This window comes from Ranitomeya imitator, chromosome 3 (assembly GCF_032444005.1).
Source record: "Ranitomeya imitator isolate aRanImi1 chromosome 3, aRanImi1.pri, whole genome shotgun sequence".
Classification (NCBI taxonomy): domain Eukaryota; kingdom Metazoa; phylum Chordata; class Amphibia; order Anura; family Dendrobatidae; genus Ranitomeya; species Ranitomeya imitator.
This window is the reverse complement of record NC_091284.1, coordinates 475,618,332-475,632,369: the sequence shown is the minus strand read 5'-3', so window position 1 is coordinate 475,632,369 and position 14,038 is coordinate 475,618,332.

Below are 14,038 nucleotides of genomic sequence, written 5' to 3'. Positions count from 1 at the left end.
CTTTTAAGACCAGGGAATGCTAGTCATATGCCTTTAAGACCAGAGATTGCTGGTCGTATGCCTTAAAGACAAGGAACGCTGGTCGTGTGCCTTTAAAGACCAGGGAATACTACATTTTTGGAGCCAGCCAGCGCCGAACGGGAAAAAGGGAAAAACGACCGACCACTGCAAAACAAGGGGAAAAAAACGCCGGTTGCGCAGAGCCCTCCAACCGCTCGTCCCGGCACTTACCACGGTGGCTGCCGAAGGCAGAGTATGCTTTGTTCAGCAGGTCAGAAAAGTAGAAGAGATCCTCTGCTGTTGCTGCTGTTTGGACGGTGCAGGGATAAAGAAAAGCCCTCAATCCATTGTCCCTCTAGCAGGGAGGTGGAGAGGAACCGTCCGCCTCCTTGTACCATCCGCTTTTAATAGTGGTGGTGCAGTGGGGGCTGCTCGAACGCCACAAGGTAGGCCTCTGTACATCCAAAGGGTAATCGCCTAGGATGGGACAGGGCTGAATGTCCGGCATTAGGCCTGGCTGGGGAAGAGGATACGTGGAGGTGACACTCCATGTGCTAGTCCGTACAGGTTGTGGGGAGATCGGTGCCCTTGAAGGGACCCGTCGCCTCTAAGAATCAGCTCAGGCGTGGCATCCCACGTCGCAGGAGAGGAATCGGAGACGCGACACTCTCCGTGCTCGCCTGTTGATGGGTTGGGGAGATCGGAGCCTTGAAATCAGAGAGTCATTAACTTTTTGTGCACTAACATTTCCCACATGTCTACTCTACATCAGCACAAGTTTGGAAACATTTTTTTTTTTGTTAGGAATTTATAAGGATTAAAAGTTGACCAGTGATTTCTCATTTTTACAACAAAATTTACATAACCTTTTTTTTTTTTTTTTTTTTTTTAGGGACCACCTGACACCTCAATATAACAGAAAATACCAAAAAGTGACACCCTTCTAAAATCTGCACCCCTCGAGGTGCACAAAACCACATTCAAGAAGCTTATTAATAGTGATGAGCGAGCATACTCATTGCTCGGGTCTCCCTGAGCACAATCGGGTGATCTCCGAGTATTTGTTAGTGCTCAGAGATTTAGTTTTCGTTGCCTCAGCTGCATGATTTATGGCTGCTGGACAGCCTGAATACATATGGGGGTTGCTAGGGAATCATCACATGTATTCAGCCTGTCTAGCAGCCGTAAATCATGCAGCTACAGTGGACAAAAACTAAATCTCCAAGCACTAACAAATACTCGGAGACCACCTGAGCGTGCTCAGAAAACCCAAGCAACAAGTATACTCGCTTATTGCTATTTATTAACCCTTCAGGTGTTTCACGAGAACTAAAAGGAGTGGAAGGAAAAAAATGAAATTTTTTTTTTCCCACAAAAAATTAACTTTGGAACCAAACTTTTTTTCTTTTTACCAGGGTTTCAGGAGAAAATGGACCACAAAATATGTTGTACAATTTCTCACGAGTCCGCCGATAGCCCATATGTGGGGGAAAGCCTCTGTTTGGGTGCATGGCAGGGCTCAGAAGGGAGGGAGCACGGTTTGACTTTTTGAATGCAAAATTGGCTGGAATCAATGGACGAGCACCATGTCGTGTTTGGAGACCCCCCTGATGTACTGGAAACCCCAATTATAACTCCAACTCTAACACAACCTTAGCCCTAAGCCCCAACCCTAACCCTAGCTATAATCCCAACCATAACCTTCACCCTAGTCTTAAATTTCATATTTACCTAACTAAGGGGGTGATAAAGGGGGGTTTATTTACTATTTTTTTTTATTTCGATCACTGTGATAGAGTCTATCACAGTGATCAAAATGAACCAATAGGAAAATTCTCCTAGTGCTGCTAGGTGCCAGCCGGCAGACCTCAGCAGGCGCACTGTGCATGCGCCCACCATTTTCTTCCCGAAATAAGACGCCGGGGGATACAGCAGGTATTCGGGGGACCCAATTTCTCTCTCCACTGATGTGCTAGACCAGACTTTTTTTTCAACGCAGTTATTCCGTGAAATCAGTAAAAACTGACCCAAATCATGTTCTCCAGGGTCTCAGCTACCCCCGTAGCAGAGACCCCGGATATTTTCCGACGCTGGGGGCGCTATAAGCTTATTTCTCAACACAGTTAAAAAGAGGCGCTGGGGAATAAGTACCCTTAACTGGTGCCGTTAAAAGGCATATCGGCGGTCATTAAGGGGTTAATATTTCCGTACTATATGTTTTTTAATAATATATTAATAAAAGCTGGGGGGTCTAACTTTTCTGGTAGTCAGGTGTCCATATGCCATCAGTTGTTTTTCTGCACCTATTGCGTAAAATGTCTAAGCCAAAAATTGGATCAAAGAAGCGGATATTGCTATTTTTTTTTTTTGCCTTTTTACGCTGATCTTTGGTCTGTGTAAAACCACGCATGTGAGCTACCACATTGACTAGCAGTGTGTTATTCATTTTGCATACAGACAAAACACAGACCGAATATACAGAGAGAACCACAAAGAATCACCATGTGGTTGTGTGTAGTGTTTTCTCAGAACCCGCTATACACACAAGATAAATCAGCAGGAGAGATGGTTAGATTTGATGTGAAAACAAAAACCTCTTTTTCATCACATAAATTAATGAAATGGCATCCAGCAGATATATTAAGCTTAGTATCTTTACGGGGGGCGTGGCCTAGCGTACAATGTGAGAAGACGTGCGGTGGAGCTCTCCTGCCACAATCTCCCTTAATATTGGTACCTGAGGCGCAGTCGAACACTGAAATCACTCTCTAAGGAGTGTGCATTGACCCGGGGAGCAGCAGTGAACAGAGGGTGGTCGGGTGGAGAGGAGTCCCGCACGAGGATGACACGTAGGAGACAGAAGGAGCCAGCAGCGTCGGGAAGCGCTCAGGCCCATGATGGCGCCAAGACTGCAGAGGAGGCAGCAAGGGCGAGCGTGGCATATCAAAGAAAAATGGAAGTGATCGTGGTGGGGAGGAACAGAGATCCCCTGATGTGGCTGCACATGCTGGCCAGCTTGAACAGCCGGACACATTAGATATAGTAGAGCCGACGCTCAAAGATATATTCTCTGTGGTATTGTACAACAAGTCTGCCCTTGCGGCTCTGAACAGTCGTGCGGATGATTTAAAGGGAGAGATGGTTGCGATTAATGCTGCAGTGCGCAAAGTTGAACAGAGAGTGGAGGTGGTGGAAGAACGTGTGGGGAGCGCTGAAGACCAGGTTAATGAACTGTTGAAAAGGGAAAAAAAGTATGCGCGGCGTATAGCTGAACTGGAATTTAAAACCGATAATCTTGAGAACTGCTCCCACAGGAGCAACCTGAGGATTATGGGGGTGCCAGAAAAAAACGGAAGGAAATAACCCCACTGAGTACTTTGAGTCATGGCTGAAAAATACTGTAGGAGGGGATGGTCTCACTAAAATGTTTTCCGTTGAAAGGGCACATCGTGTACCCACTAGACCCCTGCCCCCAGGAGACCATCTTGGCTAAAGTTCTGAATTATCGGGACCGGGATACTCTGCTGAGGAAAGCCAGAAACTGCGGAACTAACCACAGACGGCAATCGCATCTCCATCTACCCAGATTATTCTGCAGCGGTCCAAAAGCTCCGGATGACGTTTGGAGAAGTTAAAAGACGACTACGGGACATGGATTTGCACTATTCAATGACTTACCCAGCTAAGCTGAGAGTCGTAGCCTTGGATCGGGTGCACTTTTTTCAAAATCCAGAGGAGGCGACACACTGGCTTGAGTCTAACACTAAAAATATCAGAGCGCATCGGTCCCGTTGAAGCAAACTCTGAGTGATGGTGAAACAGTTACTAACTGTTATTCAGTTTGAATTTGATAAGTTAATGGTCATCTCTTAGATGATGTAATGCCATGTTGGTATATGTGGGTTGTGTTCGGCGGCGCAACGGTTATTGCAGTTTGATAAATGTGGACGGGAGAGTAGTTGGAGTACATGGCTTGTAATGTTAGGCTGTAAAAACGCCCTCCTAGATCTCAAATAGAGAGGGAGAGAGAACTCTTATCAGCTTAAAAGTTGTGGGAGACAATCAATTTTTCGGGAGGGGGATGGAAGGGAAGGATGGGAGTTATTTCAGTTGGAAGGTTGGGACGGGGGTAGAGGCGGGAAGGTGAGGGAGGACGAGATCTCATTTATAACGAGTCAAATGTTTGGTATTGTAACATATCATGGAGGGTAGAATTAAAATTCTAAGCTGGAACGTTAGGGGTCTCACCAACGTCTCAAAGCGGGCCGCAATTTTACAATATCTGCTGAAGCTGAGGCCTTCAGTGATTTGCCTTCAAGAAACACACCTGGTAGGGGGTGTGGCTTAGGCACCATCAAGAGAGGAAGCTTTTTCCAGGATCTCCTGATCTCCAGCCTGGAAATCAACATCCATCGGCCACACTGCTGCTGTAAATCATCTTGTCTTACCATCTAAGCCTCCATGAGAGTGTGCTGCATCTGGTGGACCACAAGAAGAAAGCTTTTTCAGAGTGTGAAGGGATCTCTGGAGCCTGAGCCTTGAGGCCTGGTGAGTGTAACAGGCCAGTGCTTCCCCTGTGGAGGAGGGCCTGTAATTTGCTCTCTGCACCTCTCGCTTCCCAAACATCTAACAGCAGAAACACCAGCACTTTTATCATCTTCCAGAGGTTTCCTTAAAGGGACACTGTCACCTGAATTTGGAGGGAACAATCTTCAGCCATGGAGGCGGGGTTTTCGGGTGTTTGATACACCCTTTCCTTACCCGCTGGCTGCATGCTGGCTGCAATATTGGATTGAAGTTCATTCTCTGTCCTCCGTAGTACATGCCTGCAGCCAGCGGGTAAGGAAAGGGTGTATCAAACACCCGAAAACCCCGCCTCCATGGCTGAAGATTGTTCCCTCCAAATTCAGGTGACAGTGTCCCTTTAATCCTTCTCTGCCCACAGTCAGATCTATTAGGAGATTCCCCCTGAGCAGAGCGGTGATTACAGCCTGCACACGCTTGCAATAGCCCTGTTCTCATAGTGGAGGGGCCTGGACAGATCCTCCTCTGCTGAGCAAACATGACTCCAGTGTGAGAGATAAGGGAGGCTGACAATATCCCTTCTAGTCAACAGAAGCTGATCGTCTACCACTGTCACTCTCCTCCATAGGAGAAGATAAACTACTTCTTTGGAATCCCATCCCTTTTTTTAGCAGCAGCACCCAGGAGAACAATAAGGGTACCGTCTCACAGTGGCTCTTTGGTCGCTACAACGGCACGATCCGTGACGTTCCAGCGTCGCTCTATTATCGCTCCAGCGTCGTAGACTGCGGTCACACTTTGCAATGCACGGCGCTGGAGCGATAATTTCATGAAGTATTTGCGATGTTGAAGTTGTGCGCTCCTACGTATCAAGCTCCTCCACCCATTAAATACAATATCGTGCACACCTTTGTTACACGATGCGACCATGCCGCCACAGCGGGACACTTGACGACAAAAGAAAGTTTCAAACGATCTGCTACGACGTACGATTCTCAGCGGGGTCCCTGATCGCAGTAGCGTGTCAGACACAGCGAGATCGTTAAGTATATCGCTGGAACGTCACGGATCGTGCCGTCGTAGCGACCAAAGTGCCACCCGAAAACCCCGCCTCCATAGCTGAAGATTGTTCCCTCCAAATTCAGGTGACAGTGTCCCTTTAAGTACACTGTCGTGGGCTTGTCCCACACCTAACCTTGTCATGCTGGACCTAAAATGAGGTGACAAGCTTTGGCACCACCAGACATAACGCGGCTCATACCGGCTTTCACTGACTCTCCTGACTGCTGAGGCGCTTACCGCTAGCACCGCAACACGACTGGGCAAATGATGACCCGAGGCAGATCTCATAAGAAGGCCTCTCCTCGCCTGCCAGACTTCTTTCCGCGGTCTCAAACCGCACATGCCGCAGGGAAAATGGCAGCGGCTTCTCCCTCCAGATCATCACACTCCTCCCGCGGCTCCCAGGATTCAGAAAGAGGTGAGACCTCAAGGGGAGCACAATATAGCAGCTCTGCACCTATGATCAGGGGGGATATGAAAATTCCTCACATCTATATGCTCCTCATTAAAAGAGGATATGCAGAACATGTTGAAGGATATAAGGGGAGACATTAACTCCTTATGGGCCCGCATTGATCATTCAGAAAACAAAATGTCCGAATATGTCTCTGTAATTAACGATCTGGTGGATGAAAACCAAGCTATAAAAGGCAAGTTAGCAGGGGCATTTGATAAATTGCACGACTTAAGGTACCGTCACACTAAACGATATCGCTAGCAATCCGTGACGTTGCAGCGTCCTGGCTAGCGATATCGTTCAGTTTGACACACAACAGCGATCAGAATCCTGCTGTGATGTCGTTGGTCGCTGCAGAAAGTCCAGCACTTTATTTCGTCGCTGGACTTCCTGCTGACATCGCTGAATCGGCGTGTGTGACGCCGATTCAGCGATGTCTTCGCTGGTAACCAGGGTAAACATCGGGTTACTAAGCGCAGGGCCGCGCTTAGTAACCCGATGTTTACCCTGGTTACCAGCGTAAAAGTAAAAAAAAAACAAACACTACATACTTACCTTTCGCTGTCTGTCCCTCGGCGCTCTGCTTCTCTGCCCTGTGTAAGCACAGCGGCCGGAAAGCAAAGCGGTGACGTCACCGCTGTGCTTTCCGGCCTCTGTGCTTACACAGGGCAGAGAAGCAGAGCGCCGAGGGACAGACAGCGGAAGGTAAGTATGTAGTGTTTTGTTTTTTTTACTTTTACGCTGGTAACCAGGGTAAACATCGGGTTACTAAGCGCGGCCCTGCGCTTAGTAACCCGATGTTTACCCTGGTTACCGGGGACCTCGGGATCGTTGGTCGCTGGAGAGCTGTCTGTGTGACAGCTCTCCAGCGACCAAACAGCGACGCTGCAGCGATCCGGATCATTGTCGGTATCGCTGCAGCGTCGCTTAGTGTGACGGTACCTTAAGAGGACAGATCCAGGAGGAACAATATTCGTGTGAGAGGAATCCCTGAGAATGTTGCAGATAAAGATTTAGCTGCTTTCCAGCAGAATTTTATGCAGGCTGTCCTGCCCTCACTTTCCTCGAGAGATCTACTGGCGGACAGGGTACATAGAACACCCAATCCCAAGCATCTAGACCCATCTCTTCCTAGAGACATCCTTGCACGGATTCATTTGTACACTACTAAAGAGACATTCCTGCGGCAGATAAGGAGCCCCCCTGACCTACTCCCTGAATTCCGGGATCTCCAGGTCTTCCCGGATTTGTCAGCTGCTACCCTGGCCAAAAGGAGAAAATACGCCCATGTCTATAAAGCATTGAGGGACATCAACATACGTTACCGATGGGGGTTTAATCCTGTGGGTTTGATTATCACTAGTGTTGAGCATTCCGATACCGCAAGTATCGGGTATCGGCCGATATTTGCGGTATCGGAATTCCGATACTGAATTCCGATACTTCCCGCGTATCGGATACCGGAATCGGAAGTTCCCAGAATTCAAATTGAACGCAGCAGCCAATGAGGAATGAATGAAAGTGTGGGCACATCCTGTTTAGCATGGTGGGCATGTAAGTACTGGCAAGGCTTGGATTGGCTGCTGAAATGATGTCACTCTGCACTATAAAAAAGCGCTGCCGCCATTTTGCGCTCACTCTGCTGTGATTTCAGTTAGGGACAGGACGCTGTGTTCTAACTGAGGGCCAGTTGAGCTAGCTAATTGCTTTATTTTCCTTTCCAAAGGCTAATTTAGCAAAACGCTGTGTGTTCTTCACTGTTCACCTTGCTCTTGCCTTGCAGCGCTGTTTTAACAGCGTTCTGCAAGGTCTCTGTGTGTGTGTGTGTGCAGCTCACTCTGTAGTCTGTGTGCAGCCATATACCCGGTTGTATTCAGCTCAGGGGGGGTTCACACTGCCTCACACAGTTGTTCTTTTTTGCTCTTAGTGCAGCCTGCTGCACATTTTTTCTCAAATTTCCTATTAGTGTTTTTCCACCAGTCTCCAGCTCTATTGTGGAAAAACACTACATAGGATAACCTAGAGGGGGGTTTTTGGGCCTTGCAGCGCCGTTTACGGCTGTCTGCACGGTCTCCGTGTGAGCCCAGCTCGCCCTGTAGTCTGTGTGCAGCCATAGCCGGTTGGATTCAGCTCAGGGTTCGTTACTGGCTCATACCTTGAGAAAAATTTTCCTTTTTTTCAAATAGTGCAGCCTGTTTAAAATTTGAAAAAAAAAATTCCTATTAGTGTCTTTCCACTCGTATCCAGCTAAATAGTGGAAAAACACTATATAGGATAACCTAGAGGAGGGTTTTTTGGCCTTGCAGCGCCGTTTACGGCTGTCTGCACGGTCTCCGTGTGAGCCCAGCTCGCCCTGTAGTCTGTGTGCAGCCATAGCCGGTTGGATTCAGCTCAGGGTTCGTTACTGGCTCATACCTTGAGAAAAATTTTCCTTTTTTTCAAATAGTGCAGCCTGTTTAAAATTTGAAAAAAAAAATTCCTATTAGTGTCTTTCCACTCGTATCCAGCTAAATAGTGGAAAAACACTATATAGGATAACCTAGAGGAGGGTTTTTTGGCCTTGCAGCGCCGTTTACGGCTGTCTGCACGGTCTCCGTGTGAGCCCAGCTCGCCCTGTAGTCTGTGTGCAGCCATAGCCGGTTGGATTCAGCTCAGGGTTCGTTACTGGCTCATACCTTGAGAAAAATTTTCCTTTTTTTCAAATAGTGCAGCCTGTTTAAAATTTGAAAAAAAAAATTCCTATTAGTGTCTTTCCACTCGTATCCAGCTAAATAGTGGAAAAACACTATATAGGATAACCTAGAGGAGGGTTTTTTGGCCTTGCAGCGCCGTTTACGGCTGTCTGCACGGTCTCCGTGTGAGCCCAGCTCGCCCTGTAGTCTGTGTGCAGCCATAGCCGGTTGGATTCAGCTCAGGGTGCGTTACTGCCTCATACCTTGAAAAACAATTTCCTTTTTTTCAAATAGTGCAGCCAGTTTAAAATTTGAAAAAAAAAATTCCTATTAGTGTCTTTCCACTTGTATCCAGCTAAATAGTGGAAAAACACTATATAGGATAACCTAGAGGAGGGTTTCTTGGCCTTGCAGCGCCGTTTACGGCTGTCTGCACGGTCTCCGTGTGATTTAAACTAGCTCTGTAGCCCGATCTGCACCAAAAAAAAGGTTAAGTTCACCAAACACAACTTACACTTGTGTAGGCCACATTTGAAAAATAATAAAGTTTAGTCCACAATTTACAACATTAGTGTTTCTTACACCTGTTAGGAGGAGCATTACAGGAATAAGCACACTAAGGCCTTAGTACTTTTCTGCTTATCTTTATCTGTCAACCAAGATGAAGAGGGCAGGGAGTAAGGCACGTGGGCGTGGGCGCGGAGCAGGGAGAGGAGCAGGGAGAGGACGTGGTGATTCTGTGCCTGCTGCGGGCGCCGGTGACTCGTCGTCACTCAGTTTCAGCAGGGAACAGTCCTTCATGCGCAGCTTTGTCGGAGAGCGCCGTGCACCGCTGCTGCGTGAAGACCAAATTGAAGCCGTTGTCGGGTGGATGGCAGCTAACGCCTCGGCATCGACTTCAGTTAGTGCCACATCCTCTCAGGCACAGAGCACTGGAGAGCAGCCATCTGTCTCTTCACCACCTGCCAAATTGGCCAGGCAGTCAGAGAGCCCAGGACAGGAGCCGTCTCTACTTCTGTTCTCTGAATCTCTTGGCTTGGAAACAGGGGGCCAGCCAAGCAGCATTGGAGAAATGGAAGAAGAGGCAGTGTGCAGTGATGCCCAACACCTTTTTCTCTCTGACTCTGAAGAGGCAGGTGGGCCAGTGCCTCCGGTGACCACAGCGCAGTACGCATCTGATGATGAAACTCAGGTGCCGCTTTCTCGTGCGTACTGTGCTGCTGAGACTACCCAGGAGGAGCAGTTGGTGGCAGAGGGTAGTGGAGATGATGAGGTCCTTGACCCATCGTGGCGTGAGGAACAGGAAGGTGGTGGGAGCAGCTCAGAGGAAGAGCTTCCTCTTACGGGCCAAAGAGGGAGAGGGAGGGGGAAGACTGCGGAGCCTGTAGCCTCCACTTTGGCACCCGTTAGGAGCCTGTCTCTTTCCAAAGCCAAAAAGGGCGCTCCCAAGACTTGCAGTGCCTGGTCCTTTTTTGACACAGTTGCAGATGACATTTGTTTTGTCAAATGCAAGCTGTGTCATCATAAAGTAAAAAGAGGGAAAAATGTCAGCAACCTCAATACCACAAATATGTGGAAACATGTGCGGACCAGGCACGCGGTGGAGTTACAGAAACACACTGAAGATGTAGGCCAACCAACAGCGGCAGCTACCACCTCTTCAGCTCGTGTTGCCTCTTCCTCCAGCTCACGCACAGCTGGTTTGGCTTCCTCCCAGAGACCTTGTGTAATTCCACCCACAGCACCACCTTCCCAGTCATCCTCACACTCCCAGTCTACTCTACAGCCATCGGTAGTACAGGCATGGGAGAAAAGGCGGGCATTCTCGGCCAACCACCCCCGAGCACAGGCTCTGAATGCAGGCATTGCCAAACTGTTGTCCCTGGAAATGCTCTCGTTCAGGCTGGTGGAGACTGACAGCTTCCGTGACTTGATGGCATTGGCAGTCCCACAGTACAAGGTGCCCAGCCGCTTTTACTTCAGCAGGCAGGCTGTCCCTGCCCTGCACAGGCATGTTGAGGCAAACATAAAACATGCGCTACTGAACGCCGTCAGTAGCAAGGTCCACCTCACCACCGATGCGTGGACCAGTCAGCATGGACAGGGGCGATATGTTTCCCTCACTGCCCATTGGGTTAATGTTGTTGAGCCAGGTACAGATCGTGCGAGTGGCGCAGGACGTGTCCTGCCCACTCCAAGGATTGCAGGAATCCAGTCTGTACGCATCGACTCCTCCTCTTACACCAGTTCCTCTGATTCCTCTCTGCAGGATCCGTCACAGTCCACCCCCACATGGACCCGTGAACGTTTACCTATGACCGACATGAGCACAGCCGTGGCCAAACGTCAGCAGGCCGTCTTGAAACTAGTTTCATTGGGGCATCGAAGCCACACAGCGCAGGAGCTCTGGAATGCCATAAAGCAGGAGAGCGATGTGTGGTTACTGCCAGCGAATCTCCAGCCAGGCATGGTAGTGTGTGACAATGGCCGAAATCTGGTGGCAGCTTTGGCCCTTGGCAACCTCACTCACATCCCATGTCTGGCACATGTGCTCAATTTGGTTGTGCAGAGTTTTCTGAGGGACTATCCGGATCTTGATGCCCTGCTGCACAAGGTCCGCCTAGAGTGTGCTCACTTGCGGCGTTCCAGCTTGGCCAGATCCCGCATTGCTGCTCTGCAGCGCCGATTCCGCCTTCCGGAACACCGCATCATATGTGACCTACCTACCCGGTGGAATTCCACGTTACATATGTTGGAGCGGTTGTGTGAGCAGCAGCAAGCAGTTATGGAGTACCAGCTGCATCAGGCGCAAAGAAGTCGCAGTCAGCGCCGATCAGACTTCACAACCACAGAGTGGGCCACTATGAAGGACGTCTGCCAGGTTTTGCGTCCTTTTGATTATTCCACGCGGATGGCAAGTGCAGATGATGCACTAGTCAGCATAACTGTCCCCCTTATCTGCCTGCTTCAGCAAACTTTGCAAGGGTTAAGGGATGATGTGGTGGAAGAGGTGGAGGATGAGGAGTCACCTTTTCCATCAGCTTCTGGAGAGTCAGCGCCACGTGGTTCCTCACAAAGGGGTACGCAGGGGCCAATTTGTGAGGAGGATGAGGAGGAGTCAATGGAGGAGGAAGAGCTCCGTCCAGAGGAGGGAGCGACACAATTGTCCAGTGGTCAGTGTGTACAGCGAGGGTGGGGTGATGACGAGCGGGCAGAGATCATGTCTCAAGCAGGGGACAGCGTTTCTGGGCCGGTTGGCACTCTGCAGCACATGGTGGATTTCATGCTGCAGTGCCTGAGAAACGACCGCCGCATCGACCACATTCTCAACATGCCTGATTATTGGGTGTTCACCCTCCTCGATCCTCGCTACCGGGACAACGTCCAAAACCTCATCCCTGCGTTGACCCGGGAGCGTAAATTGCGGGAGTACCACGACACACTGGTGAATTCCATCATCTTCTCCTGTCCAACTGAGAGGAGTGCTGCTAGTGCTTTACAAAGCAGCTCAGTGCGTCGAGGCAGTGGGGGAGGCTCTGCCCAAAGAGGGAGCAGAAGCAGTGCCTCTGCCCAAGGCAAGCCCAGTATGGCACAACTCTGGCACACTTTTGTGTGCCCGCCCCAAATGTCTACACCATCACCGGCGGCTCCAGTCAGCAGGAGGCAACGGTTCCGTCAGATGGTGACAGACTACATGGCTTGCCCTCTTACTGTACTCCCAGACGGCTCTTCCCCGTTCAAGTTTTGGGTCTCTAAGCTGGATACATGGCCAGAGCTAAGCCAGTATGCATTGGAGGTGCTGGCTTGCCCTGCGGCTAGTGTCTTATCGGAACGTGTCTTTAGTGCCGCAGGTGGTGTACTAACAGACCGTCGCATGCGACTATCCTCCGATAACGTTGACCGGCTTACTTTCCTGAAAATGAACCAGGCCTGGATCTCGCAGGAATTTGCCACTCCTCTGCCTGATTAAGTAATTGGGTGTCATCCAGGTCTCCTGCTGTGTTCATCTTTCTACCACCTGAACTGCTATTCCTGGGCTCCAACACCGCCAGTTGCGGCTCAGAAGTGCAGGCTGCACAGTAAAAACATACGACCCAGTGTTATTGGGTTTCAGTAACGTCAGCTGATCCCCAGCTGTGTAGCCGGCAATGTGTCCTGCGACCGCCACGCTGGCACAACAACCTAAATGTAAGGGAACCTGTCCCCCCCCCCCCCCCCCCCGTCGTTTGTTACTGAAAGAGCCATCTTGTGCAGCAGTAATGCTGCACAAGGAAAAGGTAGCTCTTTTTTTTTAGCTCTTTGCACACGCAGAACTTAACACTTATAAAATGTGTTCACTGATACCGTTATACCGTCCCGGAGCTGGGACTTTCCTTCGTAATGTGACGCAGCACAGCCGTCATTCCTACCCCCTTGGTGCCATGCGCTGCCTCCTCAGCGTTGTTTTAAGCTGTCACGGAGCCTGCGCTGTTCTGTTATCCCTTGGGCATGCCCTATTTGCGCTGCCTGTCTTCTGACATAATTTGGTGTCAGGCTGGCTGCGCCTGTGCGGCCGCGGTGCCCGAGATCCCGCCTCGCAGTGTCTTCTGATTGAGTCACACTGCGGGCCTGGGATCCATGGGCATGCGCAGTGCATATCTTCCCCTCGGGCTCTCGCTCATTTCCCTCCGCCTTCTTTAGACTGTGCGCCGTCAGCTGATCCCTAGCATGCCACGGCCGTGACACCGCACAGTCTGAAGAAGAGGGAAGGAGGGGAGTGAGAGTCGAGGTTATGCACTGTGCATGCCCATGGTTCCAAGGCCCGCAGTGGGATTACGTTAGATGAGACTGCGAGGTGGGATCTGGAGCAGCGTGGACGCACAGGCACTGACAGCCTGACACCAAATTATGTCAGAAGACAGGCAGCGCTAATTGGGCATGGCCAAGGGCTAACAGAACAGCGCAGGCTCCGTGGCAGCTTAAAACAACGCTGAGGAGGCAGCGCACGGCATCAAGGGGATAGGAATGACAGCTGTGCTGTGTCCCATTACGAAGGAAATTCGCACCTCCGGAACGGTTTAACGGTATAAAGGGACACATTTTTAGTGTTTACTTCGGTGTTTGCAAGGAGCATAATTAAAAGAGCAACCTTTTCCTTTTGCATCCTTAGTGCTGCACAACATGGCTCTTTCAGCTACAAACGTCTTGGGGGGGGGGGTTAAAGGTTTCCTTTCAACTTGCTCCAATCAGGCTTCGGCCTACACTCTGTTCCTCTGCTCCTCCTGCTGTCCCTGGGCTCTAACACCGCCAGTTGGTGCCTGGAAGTGCTGTGTGCACAGTCAAC